The sequence below is a fragment of the Triturus cristatus genome, chromosome 3_1, assembly GCF_964204655.1.
Source record: "Triturus cristatus chromosome 3_1, aTriCri1.1, whole genome shotgun sequence".
NCBI classification, from domain to species: Eukaryota; Metazoa; Chordata; class Amphibia; order Caudata; family Salamandridae; genus Triturus; species Triturus cristatus.
This window is the reverse complement of record NC_140583.1, coordinates 1,173,738,112-1,173,752,839: the sequence shown is the minus strand read 5'-3', so window position 1 is coordinate 1,173,752,839 and position 14,728 is coordinate 1,173,738,112.

The window sequence follows — 14,728 nt, the reverse complement described above, 5'->3', positions numbered from 1 at the left end:
CGTGGGTCCCGTGCTCAGTACGCCACTGGAGTCAAGCTATCCTGGCTGAAGAGGGGTGAAACTCTGAAACCGGTGCTAGGATGCTTGATTCCGGTCCAGTGAAGACATGGCTTGGCAGTTCGGGCTGGACTTTTCCCATGAGGTGCAGGGTCAAGACTGATTTGCATATGGCCATGTCTGAACTGGGGTGGTGTGGTGAGCAAAATAACGATGGATTAAACCCAGATCTGTGACTGGGGGTGAATGTTTTGCCAATATGCAACATTCCGTCCATCATCTTGTGTGTTTTGCTGTTCGCCCTATGTGGGAAGGGTATGCCCAGATGTGGGTCCCGTGCTCACTACGTCACTGGAGTCAAGCTATCCTGGCTGAAGAAGGGTGAAACCCCGAAACCAGTCCTAGGATGCTTGATTCCGGTCCAGGGAAGACATGGCTTGGCAGTTCGGGCTGGACTGTTCCCATGAGACACACAGTCAAGACTGATTTGCATATGGCCATGTCTGAACTGTGGTGGCGTGGTGAGCAAAATAACAATGGATTAAACCCAGATCTGTGACTGGGGGTGAATGTTTTGCCAATGTGCAACATTCCGTCCATCATCTTGTGTGTTTTGCTGTTCGACCTATGTGCGCAGGGTATGCCCAGACGTGGGCCCCATGCTCACTATGCCACTGGAGTCAAGCTATCCTGGCTGAAGAGGGGTGAAACCCCGAAACCGGTCCAAGGATGCTTGATTCCGGTCCAGGGAAGACATGGCTTGGCAGTTTGGGCTGGACTGTTCCCATGAGGCAGAGGGTCCAGACTGATTTGCATATGGCCATGTCTGAACTGGGGTGGCGTGGTGAGCAAAACAACAATGGCTTAAATCCAGATCTGTGACTGGGGGTGAATGTTTTGCCAATGTGCAACATTCCGTCCATCATCTTGTTTGTTTTGCTGTTCGCCCTATGTGGGAAGGGTATGCCCAGACGTGGGTCCCGTGCTCACTACGCCACTGGAGTCAAGCTATCCTGGCTGAAGAGGGGTGAAACCCCGAAACCGGTCCTAGGATGCTTGATTCCGGTCCAGGGAAGACATGGCTTAGCGGTTCGGGCTGGACTGTTCCTATGAGGCACAGGGTCAAGACTGATTTGTATATGGCCATGTCTGAACTGGGGTGGCGTGGTGAGCAAAATAACGATGGATTAAACCCAGATCTGTGACTGGGGTGAATGTTTTGCCAATGTGCAACAATCCGTCCATCATCTTGTGTGTTTTGCTGTTCGCCCTATGTGAGAAGGGTATGCCCAGATGTGGGTCCTGTGCTCACTACGCCACTGGAGTCAAGCTATCCTGGCTGAAGAGGGATGAAACTCCGAAACCGGTCCTAGGATGCTTGATTCCGGTCCAGGGAAGACATGGCTTGGCAGTTCTGGCTGGACTTTTCCCATGAGGCACAGGGTCAAGACTGATTTGCATATGGCCTTGTCGGAACTGGGGTGGCGTGGTGAGCAAAATAACGATGGATTAAACCCAGATCTATGATTGGGGGTGAATGTTTTGCCAATGTGCAACATTCCGTCCACCATCTTGTGTGTTTTGCTGTTCGCCCTATGTGGGAAGGGAATGCCCAGACGTGGGTCCCGTGCTCAGTACGCCCCTGGAATCAAGCTATCCTGAATGAAGAGGGGTGAAACTCCAAAACCGGTCCTAGGATGCTTGATTCCGGTCCAGGGAAGACATGGCTTGGCAGTTTGGGTTGGACTTTTCACATGAAGCAGAGGGTCAAGACTGATTTGCATATGGCAATGTCTGAACTGGGGTGGCGTGGTGAGCAAAATAACAATGGCTTAAACCCAGATCTGTGACTGGGGGTGAATGTTTTGCCAATGTGCAACATTCCGTCCATCATCTTGTGTGTTTTAAGGTTCGCCCTATGTGGGAAGGGTATGCGCAGACGTGGGTCCCGTGCTCACTACGCCACTGGAGTCAAGCTATCTTGGCTGAAGAGGGGTGAAACCCCGAAACCGGTCCTAGGATGCTTGATTCCGGTCCAGGGAAGACATGGCTTGGCAGTTCGGGCTGGACTGTTCCCATGAGGCACAGGGTCAAGACTGATTTGTATATGGCCATGTCTGAACTGGGGTGGGGTGGGGTGGTGAGCAAAATAACGATGGATTAAACCCAGATCTGTGACTGGGGTGAATGTTTTGCCGATGTGCAACATTCCGTCCATCTTCTTGTGTGTTTTGCTGTTCGCACTATGTGAGAAGGGTATGCCCAGACGTGGGTCCCGTGCTCACTACGCCACTGGAGTCAAGCCATCCTGGCTGAAGAGGGGTGAAACTCCGAAACCGGTCCTAGGATGCTTGATTCCGGTCCAGGGAAGACATGGCTTGGCAGTTCTGGCTGGACTTTTCTCATGAGGCACAGGGTCAAGACTGATTTGCATATGGCCATGTCTGAACTGGGGTGGCATGGTGAGCAAAATACCGATGGATTAAACCCAGATCTGTGACTGGGGGTGAATGTTTTGCTAATGTGCAACATTCCGTCCATCACCTTGTGTGTTTTGCAGTTCGCCCTATGTGAGAAGGGTATGCCCAGACGTGGGTGCCGTGCTCAGTACGCCACTGGAGTCAAGCTATCCTGGCTGAAGAGGGGTGAAACTCTGAAACCGGTGCTAGGATGATTGATTCCGGTCCAGTGAAGACATGGCTTGGCAGTTCGGGCTGGACTTTTCCCATGAGGTACAGGGTCAAGACTGATTTGCATATGGCCATGTCTGAACTGGGGTGGTGTGGTGAGCAAAATAACGATGGATTAAACCCAGATCTGTGACTGGGGGTGAATGTTTTGCCAATATGCAACATTCCGTCCATCATCTTGTGTGTTTTGCTGTTCGCCCTATGTGGGAAGGGTATGCCCAGATGTGGGTCCTGTGCTCACTACGCCACTGGAGTCAAGCTATCCTGGCTGAAGAAGGGTGAAACCCCGAAACCAGTCCTAGGATGCTTGATTCCGGTCCAGGGAAGACATGGCTTGGCAGTTCGGGCTGGACTGTTCCCATGAGACACACAGTCAAGACTGATTTGCATATGGCCATGTCTGAACTGGGGTGGCGTGGTGAGCAAAATAACGATGGATTAAGCCCAGATCTGTGACTGCGGGACAATGTTTTGCCAATGTGCAACATTCCGTCCACCATCTTGTGTGTTTTGCTGTTCGCCCTATGTGGGAAGGGCATGCCCAGACATGGGTCCCGTGCTCACTATGCCACAGAAGTCAAGCTATCCTGGCTGAAGAGGGATGAAACCCCGAAACCGGTCCTAGGATGCCTGATTCCTGTCCAGGGAAGACATGGCTTGGCAGTTCTGGCTGGACTTTTCCCATGAGGCACAGGGTCAAGACTGATTTGCATATGGCCATGTCTGAACTGGGGTGGCGTGGTGAGCAAAATAACAATGGATTAAACCCAGATCTGTGACTGGGGGTGAATGTTTTGCCAATGTGCAACATTCCGTCCATCATCATGTATGTTTTGCTGTTCGCCCTGTGTGGGAAGGGTATGCCCAGACGTGGGTCCCGTGCTCACTACGCTACTGGAGTCAAGCTATCCTGGCTGGAGAGGGGTGAAACCCCAAAACCGGTCCTAGGATGCTTGATTACGGTCCAGGGAAGACATGGCTTGGCAATTCGGGCTGGACTGTTCCCATGAGGCACAGGGTCAAGACTGATTTGCATATGGCCCTGTCTGAACTGGGGTGGCGTGGTGAACAAAATAACGATGGATTAAACCCAGATCAGTGAGTGGGGGTGAATGTTTTGCCAATGTGCAACATTCCGTCCATCATCTTGTGTGTTTTGCTGTTCGCCCTATGTGAGAAGGGTATGCCCAGACGTGGGTCCCGTGCTCAGTACGCCCCTGGAGTCAAGCTATCCTGAATGAAGAGGGGTGAAACTCCAAAACCGGTCCTAGGATGCTTGATTCCGGTCCAGGGAAGACATGGCTTGGCAGTTTGGGCTGGACTTTTCACAGGAAGCAGAGGGTCAAGACTGATTTGCATATGGCAATGTCTGAACTGGGGTGGCGTGGTGAGCAAAATAACAATGGCTTAAACCCAGATCTGTGACTGGGGGTGAATGTTTTGCCAATGTGCAACATTCCGTCCATCATCTTGTGTGTTTTAAGGTTCGCCCTATGTGGGAAGGGTATGCGCAGACGTGGGTCCCGTGCTCACTACGCCACTGGAGTCAAGCTATCTTGGCTGAAGAGGGGTGAAACCCCAAAACCGGTCCTAGGATGCTTGATTCCGGTCCAGGGAAGACATGGCTTGGCAGTTCGGGCTGGACTGTTCCCATGAGGCACAGGGTCAAGACTGATTTGTATATGGCCATGTCTGAACTGGGGTGGGGTGGTGAGCAAAATAACGATGGATTAAACCCAGATCTGTGACTGGGGTGAATGTTTTGCCAATGTGCAACATTCCGTCCATCATCTTGTGTGTTTTGCTGTTCGCCCTATGTGAGAAGGGTATGCCCAGACGTGGGTCCCGTGCTCATTACGCCACTGGAGTCAAGCCATCCTGGCTGAAGAGGGGTGAAACTCCGAAACCGGTCCTAGGATGCTTGATTCCGGTCCAGGGAAGACATGGCTTGGCAGTTCTGGCTGGACTTTTCCCATGAGGCACAGGGTCAAGACTGATTTGCATATGGCCATGTCTGAACTGGGGTGGCATGGTGAGCAAAATACCGATGGATTAAACCCAGATCTGTGACTGGGGGTGAATGTTTTGCTAATGTGCAACATTCCGTCCATCATCTTGTGTGTTTTGCTGTTCGCCCTATGTGAGAAGGGTATGCCCAGACGTGGGTCCCGTGCTCAGTACGCCACTGGAGTCAAGCTATCCTGGCTGAAGAGGGGTGAAACTCTGAAACCGGTGCTAGGATGCTTGATTCCGGTCCAGTGAAGACATGGCTTGGCAGTTCGGGCTGGACTTTTCCCATGAGGTGCAGGGTCAAGACTGATTTGCATATGGCCATGTCTGAACTGGGGTGGTGTGGTGAGCAAAATAACGATGGATTAAACCCAGATCTGTGACTGGGGGTGAATGTTTTGCCAATATGCAACATTCCGTCCATCATCTTGTGTGTTTTGCTGTTCGCCCTATGTGGGAAGGGTATGCCCAGATGTGGGTCCCGTGCTCACTACGTCACTGGAGTCAAGCTATCCTGGCTGAAGAAGGGTGAAACCCCGAAACCAGTCCTAGGATGCTTGATTCCGGTCCAGGGAAGACATGGCTTGGCAGTTCGGGCTGGACTGTTCCCATGAGACACACAGTCAAGACTGATTTGCATATGGCCATGTCTGAACTGTGGTGGCGTGGTGAGCAAAATAACAATGGATTAAACCCAGATCTGTGACTGGGGGTGAATGTTTTGCCAATGTGCAACATTCCGTCCATCATCTTGTGTGTTTTGCTGTTCGACCTATGTGCGCAGGGTATGCCCAGACGTGGGTCCCATGCTCACTATGCCACTGGAGTCAAGCTATCCTGGCTGAAGAGGGGTGAAACCCCGAAACCGGTCCAAGGATGCTTGATTCCGGTCCAGGGAAGACATGGCTTGGCAGTTTGGGCTGGACTGTTCCCATGAGGCAGAGGGTCCAGACTGATTTGCATATGGCCATGTCTGAACTGGGGTGGCGTGGTGAGCAAAACAACAATGGCTTAAATCCAGATCTGTGACTGGGGGTGAATGTTTTGCCAATGTGCAACATTCCGTCCATCATCTTGTTTGTTTTGCTGTTCGCCCTATGTGGGAAGGGTATGCCCAGACGTGGGTCCCGTGCTCACTACGCCACTGGAGTCAAGCTATCCTGGCTGAAGAGGGGTGAAACCCCGAAACCGGTCCTAGGATGCTTGATTCCGGTCCAGGGAAGACATGGCTTAGCGGTTCGGGCTGGACTGTTCCTATGAGGCACAGGGTCAAGACTGATTTGTATATGGCCATGTCTGAACTGGGGTGGCGTGGTGAGCAAAATAACGATGGATTAAACCCAGATCTGTGACTGGGGTGAATGTTTTGCCAATGTGCAACAATCCGTCCATCATCTTGTGTGTTTTGCTGTTCGCCCTATGTGAGAAGGGTATGCCCAGATGTGGGTCCTGTGCTCACTACGCCACTGGAGTCAAGCTATCCTGGCTGAAGAGGGATGAAACTCCGAAACCGGTCCTAGGATGCTTGATTCCGGTCCAGGGAAGACATGGCTTGGCAGTTCTGGCTGGACTTTTCCCATGAGGCACAGGGTCAAGACTGATTTGCATATGGCCTTGTCGGAACTGGGGTGGCGTGGTGAGCAAAATAACGATGGATTAAACCCAGATCTATGATTGGGGGTGAATGTTTTGCCAATGTGCAACATTCCGTCCACCATCTTGTGTGTTTTGCTGTTCGCCCTATGTGGGAAGGGCATGCCCAGACATGGGTCCCGTGCTCACTATGCCACAGAAGTCAAGCTATCCTGGCTGAAGAGGGATGAAACCCCGAAACCGGTCCTAGGATGCCTGATTCCTGTCCAGGGAAGACATGGCTTGGCAGTTCTGGCTGGACTTTTCCCATGAGGCACAGGGTCAAGACTGATTTGCATATGGCCATGTCTGAACTGGGGTGGCGTGGTGAGCAAAATAACAATGGATTAAACCCAGATCTGTGACTGGGGGTGAATGTTTTGCCAATGTGCAACATTCCGTCCATCATCATGTATGTTTTGCTGTTCGCCCTGTGTGGGAAGGGTATGCCCAGACGTGGGTCCCGTGCTCACTACGCTACTGGAGTCAAGCTATCCTGGCTGGAGAGGGGTGAAACCCCAAAACCGGTCCTAGGATGCTTGATTACGGTCCAGGGAAGACATGGCTTGGCAATTCGGGCTGGACTGTTCCCATGAGGCACAGGGTCAAGACTGATTTGCATATGGCCCTGTCTGAACTGGGGTGGCGTGGTGAACAAAATAACGATGGATTAAACCCAGATCAGTGAGTGGGGGTGAATGTTTTGCCAATGTGCAACATTCCGTCCATCATCTTGTGTGTTTTGCTGTTCGCCCTATGTGAGAAGGGTATGCCCAGACGTGGGTCCCGTGCTCAGTACGCCCCTGGAGTCAAGCTATCCTGAATGAAGAGGGGTGAAACTCCAAAACCGGTCCTAGGATGCTTGATTCCGGTCCAGGGAAGACATGGCTTGGCAGTTTGGGCTGGACTTTTCACAGGAAGCAGAGGGTCAAGACTGATTTGCATATGGCAATGTCTGAACTGGGGTGGCGTGGTGAGCAAAATAACAATGGCTTAAACCCAGATCTGTGACTGGGGGTGAATGTTTTGCCAATGTGCAACATTCCGTCCATCATCTTGTGTGTTTTAAGATTCGCCCTATGTGGGAAGGGTATGCGCAGACGTGGGTCCCGTGCTCACTACGCCACTGGAGTCAAGCTATCTTGGCTGAAGAGGGGTGAAACCCCAAAACCGGTCCTAGGATGCTTGATTCCGGTCCAGGGAAGACATGGCTTGGCAGTTCGGGCTGGACTATTCCCATGAGGCACAGGGTCAAGACTGATTTGTATATGGCCATGTCTGAACTGGGGTGGGGTGGTGAGCAAAATAACGATGGATTAAACCCAGATCTGTGACTGGGGTGAATGTTTTGCCAATGTGCAACATTCCGTCCATCATCTTGTGTGTTTTGCTGTTCGCCCTATGTGAGAAGGGTATGCCCAGACGTGGGTCCCGTGCTCATTACGCCACTGGAGTCAAGCCATCCTGGCTGAAGAGGGGTGAAACTCCGAAACCGGTCCTAGGATGCTTGATTCCGGTCCAGGGAAGACATGGCTTGGCAGTTCTGGCTGGACTTTTCCCATGAGGCACAGGGTCAAGACTGATTTGCATATGGCCATGTCTGAACTGGGGTGGCATGGTGAGCAAAATACCGATGGATTAAACCCAGATCTGTGACTGGGGGTGAATGTTTTGCTAATGTGCAACATTCCGTCCATCATCTTGTGTGTTTTGCTGTTCGCCCTATGTGAGAAGGGTATGCCCAGACGTGGGTCCCGTGCTCAGTACGCCACTGGAGTCAAGCTATCCTGGCTGAAGAGGGGTGAAACTCTGAAACCGGTGCTAGGATGCTTGATTCCGGTCCAGTGAAGACATGGCTTGGCAGTTCGGGCTGGACTTTTCCCATGAGGTGCAGGGTCAAGACTGATTTGCATATGGCCATGTCTGAACTGGGGTGGTGTGGTGAGCAAAATAACGATGGATTAAACCCAGATCTGTGACTGGGGGTGAATGTTTTGCCAATATGCGACATTCCGTCCATCATCTTGTGTGTTTTGCTGTTCGCCCTATGTGGGAAGGGTATGCCCAGATGTGGGTCCCGTGCTCACTACGTCACTGGAGTCAAGCTATCCTGGCTGAAGAAGGGTGAAACCCCGAAACCAGTCCTAGGATGCTTGATTCCGGTCCAGGGAAGACATGGCTTGGCAGTTCGGGCTGGACTGTTCCCATGAGACACACAGTCAAGACTGATTTGCATATGGCCATGTCTGAACTGTGGTGGCGTGGTGAGCAAAATAACAATGGATTAAACCCAGATCTGTGACTGGGGGTGAATGTTTTGCCAATGTGCAACATTCCGTCCATCATCTTGTGTGTTTTGCTGTTCGACCTATGTGCGCAGGGTATGCCCAGACGTGGGTCCCATGCTCACTATGCCACTGGAGTCAAGCTATCCTGGCTGAAGAGGGGTGAAACCCCGAAACCGGTCCAAGGATGCTTGATTCCGGTCCAGGGAAGACATGGCTTGGCAGTTTGGGCTGGACTGTTCCCATGAGGCAGAGGGTCCAGACTGATTTGCATATGGCCATGTCTGAACTGGGGTGGCGTGGTGAGCAAAACAACAATGGCTTAAATCCAGATCTGTGACTGGGGGTGAATGTTTTGCCAATGTGCAACATTCCGTCCATCATCTTGTTTGTTTTGCTGTTCGCCCTATGTGGGAAGGGTATGCCCAGACGTGGGTCCCGTGCTCACTACGCCACTGGAGTCAAGCTATCCTGGCTGAAGAGGGGTGAAACCCCGAAACCGGTCCTAGGATGCTTGATTCCGGTCCAGGGAAGACATGGCTTAGCGGTTCGGGCTGGACTGTTCCCATGAGGCACAGGGTCAAGACTGATTTGTATATGGCCATGTCTGAACTGGGGTGGCGTGGTGAGCAAAATAACGATGGATTAAACCCAGATCTGTGACTGGGGTGAATGTTTTGCCAATGTGCAACAATCCGTCCATCATCTTGTGTGTTTTGCTGTTCGCCCTATGTGAGAAGGGTATGCCCAGATGTGGGTCCTGTGCTCACTACGCCACTGGAGTCAAGCTATCCTGGCTGAAGAGGGATGAAACTCCGAAACCGGTCCTAGGATGCCTGATTCCTGTCCAGGGAAGACATGGCTTGGCAGTTCTGGCTGGACTTTTCCCATGAGGCACAGGGTCAAGACTGATTTGCATATGGCCATGTCTGAACTGGGGTGGCGTGGTGAGCAAAATAACAATGGATTAAACCCAGATCTGTGACTGGGGGTGAATGTTTTGCCAATGTGCAACATTCCGTCCATCATCGTGTATGTTTTGCTGTTCGCCCTGTGTGGGAAGGGTATGCCCAGACGTGGGTCCCGTGCTCACTACGCTACTGGAGTCAAGCTATCCTGGCTGGAGAGGGGTGAAACCCCAAAACCGGTCCTAGGATGCTTGATTACGGTCCAGGGAAGACATGGCTTGGCAATTCGGGCTGGACTGTTCCCATGAGGCACAGGGTCAAGACTGATTTGCATATGGCCCTGTCTGAACTGGGGTGGCGTGGTGAACAAAATAACGATGGATTAAACCCAGATCAGTGAGTGGGGGTGAATGTTTTGCCAATGTGCAACATTCCGTCCATCATCTTGTGTGTTTTGCTGTTCGCCCTATGTGAGAAGGGTATGCCCAGACGTGGGTCCCGTGCTCAGTACGCCCCTGGAGTCAAGCTATCCTGAATGAAGAGGGGTGAAACTCCAAAACCGGTCCTAGGATGCTTGATTCCGGTCCAGGGAAGACATGGCTTGGCAGTTTGGGCTGGACTTTTCACAGGAAGCAGAGGGTCAAGACTGATTTGCATATGGCAATGTCTGAACTGGGGTGGCGTGGTGAGCAAAATAACAATGGCTTAAACCCAGATCTGTGACTGGGGGTGAATGTTTTGCCAATGTGCAACATTCCGTCCATCATCTTGTGTGTTTTAAGGTTCGCCCTATGTGGGAAGGGTATGCGCAGACGTGGGTCCCGTGCTCACTACGCCACTGGAGTCAAGCTATCTTGGCTGAAGAGGGGTGAAACCCCAAAACCGGTCCTAGGATGCTTGATTCCGGTCCAGGGAAGACATGGCTTGGCAGTTCGGGCTGGACTGTTCCCATGAGGCACAGGGTCAAGACTGATTTGTATATGGCCATGTCTGAACTGGGGTGGGGTGGTGAGCAAAATAACGATGGATTAAACCCAGATCTGTGACTGGGGTGAATGTTTTGCCAATGTGCAACATTCCGTCCATCATCTTGTGTGTTTTGCTGTTCGCCCTATGTGAGAAGGGTATGCCCAGACGTGGGTCCCGTGCTCATTACGCCACTGGAGTCAAGCCATCCTGGCTGAAGAGGGGTGAAACTCCGAAATCGGTCCTAGGATGCTTGATTCCGGTCCAGGGAAGACATGGCTTGGCAGTTTGGGCTGGACTGTTCCCATGAGGCACAGGGTCAAGACTGATTTGCATATGGCCATGTCTGAACTGGGGTGGCGTGGTGAGCAAAACAACAATGGCTTAAATCCAGATCTGTGACTGGGGGTGAATGTTTTGCCAATGTGCAACATTCCGTCCATCATCTTGTTTGTTTTGCTGTTCGCCCTATGTGGGAAGGGTATGCCCAGACGTGGGTCCCGTGCTCACTACGCCACTGGAGTCAAGCTATCCTGGCTGAAGAGGGGTGAAACCCCGAAACCGGTCCTAGGATGCTTGATTCCGGTCCAGGGAAGACATGGCTTAGCGGTTCGGGCTGGACTGTTCCCATGAGGCACAGGGTCAAGACTGATTTGTATATGGCCATGTCTGAACTGGGGTGGCGTGGTGAGCAAAATAACGATGGATTAAACCCAGATCTGTGACTGGGGTGAATGTTTTGCCAATGTGCAACAATCCGTCCATCATCTTGTGTGTTTTGCTGTTCGCCCTATGTGAGAAGGGTATGCCCAGATGTGGGTCCTGTGCTCACTACGCCACTGGAGTCAAGCTATCCTGGCTGAAGAGGGATGAAACTCCGAAACCGGTCCTAGGATGCTTGATTCCGGTCCAGGGAAGACATGGCTTGGCAGTTCTGGCTGGACTTTTCCCATGAGGCACAGGGTCAAGACTGATTTGCATATGGCCTTGTCGGAACTGGGGTGGCGTGGTGAGCAAAATAACGATGGATTAAACCCAGATCTATGATTGGGGGTGAATGTTTTGCCAATGTGCAACATTCCGTCCATCATCTTATGTGTTTTGCTGTTCGCCCTATGTGAGAAGGGTATGCCCAGACGTGGGTCCCGTGCTCACTACGCCACTGGAGTCAAGCTATCCTGGCTGAAGAGGGGTGAAACCCAGAAACCGGTCCTAAGATGCTTGATTCCGATCCAGGGAAGACATGGCTTGGCAGTTCAGGCTGGACTGTTCCCATGAGGCACAGGGTCAAGACTGATTTGTATATGGCCATGTCTGAACTGGGGTGGCGTGGTGAGCAAAATAACGATGGATTAAACCCAGATCGGTGACTGGGGTGAATGTTTTGCCAATGTGCAACATTCCGTCCATCATCTTGTGTGTTTTGCTGTTCGCCCTATGTGAGAAGGGTATGCCCAGATGTGGGTCCCGTGCTCACTACGCCACTGGAGTCAAGCTATCCTGGCTGAAGAGGGATGAAACTCCGAAACCGGTCCTAGGATGCTTGATTCCGGTCCAGGGAAGACATGGCTTGGCAGTTCTGGCTGGACTTTTCCCATGAGGCACAGGGTCAAGACTGATTTGCATATGGCCATGTCGGAACTGGGGTGGCGTGGTGAGCAAAATAACGATGGATTAAACCCAGATCTGTGATTGGGGGTGAATGTTTTGCCAATGTGCAACATTCCGTCCATCATCTTATGTGTTTTGCTGTTCGCCCTATGTGAGAAGGGTATGCCCAGACGTGGGTCCCGTGCTCACTACGCCACTGGAGTCAAGCTATCCTGGCTGAAGAGGGGTGAAACCCCGAAACCGGTCCTAAGATGCTTGATTCCGATCCAGGGAAGACATGGCTTGGCAGTTCAGGCTGGACTAATCCCATGAGGCACAGGGTCAAGACTGATTTGCATATGGCCCTGTCTGAACTGGGGTGGCGTGGTGAGCAAAGTAACGATGGATTAAACCCAGATCTGTGACTGGGGGTGAATGTTTTGCCAATGTGCAACATTCCGTCCATCATCTTGTGTGTTTTGCTGTTCGTCCTATGTGGGAAGGGTATGCCCAGACGTGGGTCCCGTGCTCACTACGCCACTGGAGTCAAGCTATCCTGGCTGAAGAGGGGTGAAACCCCGAAACCGGTCCTAGGATGCTTGATTCCGGTCCAGGGAAGACATGGCTTGGCAGTTCGGTCTGGAATGTTCCCATGAGGCACAGGGTCAAGACTGATTTGCATATGGCCATGTCTGAACTGGGGTGGCGTGGTGAGCAAAATAACAATGGATTAAACCCAGATCTGTGACTGCGGGTGAATGTTTTGCCAATGTGCAACATTCCGTCCATCATCTTGTGTGTTTTGCTGTTCGCCCTATGTGGGAAGGGCATGCCCAGACGTGGGTCCCGTGCTCACAACGCCACAGGAGTCAAGCTATCCTGGCTGAAGAGGGGTGAAACCCCGAAACCGGTCCTAGGATGCTTGATTCCTGTCCAGGGAAGACATGGCTTGGCAGTTCTGGCTGGACTTTTCCCATGAGGCACAGGGTCAAGACTGATTTGCATATGGCCATGTCTGAACTGGGGTGGCGTGGTGAGCAAAATAACGATGGATTAAACCCAGATCTGTGACTGGGGGTGAATGTTTTGCCAATGTGCTACATTCCGTCCATCATCTTGTGTGTTTTGATGTTCGCCCTATGTGGGAAGGGCATGCCCAGACGTGGGTCCCGTGCTCACTACGCCACAGGAGTCAAGCTATCCTGGCTGAAGAGGGGTGAAACCCCGAAACCGGTCCTAGGATGCTTGATTCCTGTCCAGGGAAGACATGGCTTGGCAGTTCTGGCTGGACTTTTCCCATGAGGCACAGGGTCAAGACTGATTTGCATATGGCCATGTCTGAACTGGGGTGGCGTTGTGAGCAAAATAACGATGGATTAAACCCAGATCTGTGACTGGGGGTGAATGTTTTGCCAATGTGCTACATTCCGTCCATCATCTTGTGTGTTTTGATGTTCGCCCTATGTGAGAAGGGTATGCCCAGACGTGGGTACCGTGCTCAATACGCCACTGGAGTCAAGCTATCCTGGCTGAAGAGGGGTGAAACTACGAAACGGGTCCTAGGATGGTTGATTCCGGTCCAGGGAAGACATGGCTTGGCAGTTCTGGCTGGACTTTTCCCATGAGGCACAGGGTCCAGACTGATTTGCATATGGCCATGTCTGAACTGGAGTGGCGTGGTGAGCAAAATAGCGATGGATTAAACCCAGATCTGTGACTGGGGGTGAATGTTTTGCCAATGTGCAACACTCCGTCCATCATCTTGTGTGTTTTTAGGTTCGCCCAATGTGGGAAGGGTATGCCCAGATGTGGGTCCCGTGCTCACTATGCCACTGGAGTCAAGCTATCCTGGCTGAAGAGGGGTGAAACCCCGAAACCGGTCCTAGGATGCTTGATTCCGATCCAGGGAAGACATGGCTTGGCAGTTCAGGCTGGACTAATCCCATGAGGCACAGGGTCAAGACTGATTTGCATATGGCCCTGTCTGAACTGGGGTGGCGTGGTGAGCAAAGTAACGATGGATTAAACCCAGATCTGTGACTGGGGGTGAATGTTTTGCCAATGTGCAACATTCCGTCCATCATCTTGTGTGTTTTGCTGTTCGTCCTATGTGGGAAGGGTATGCCCAGACGTGGGTCCCGTGCTCACTACGCCACTGGAGTCAAGCTATCCTGGCTGAAGAGGGGTGAAACCCCGAAACCGGTCCGAGGATGCTTGATTCCGGTCCAGGGAAGACATGGCTTGGCAGTTCGGTCTGGAATGTTCCCATGAGGCACAGGGTCCAGACTGATTTGCATATGGCCATGTCTGAACTGGGGTGGCGTGGTGAGCAAAACAACAATGGCTTAAATCCAGATCTGTGACTGGGGGTGAATGTTTTGCCAATGTGCAACATTCCGTCCATCATCTTGTTTGTTTTGCTGTTCGCCCTATGTGGGAAGGGTATGCCCAGACGTGGGTCCCGTGCTCACTACGCCACTGGAGTCAAGCTATCCTGGCTGAAGAGGGGTGAAACCCCGAAACCGGTCCTAGGATGCTTGATTCCGGTCCAGGGAAGACATGGCTTAGCGGTTCGGGCTGGACTGTTCCCATGAGGCACAGGGTCAAGACTGATTTGTATATGGCCATGTCTGAACTGGGGTGGCGTGGT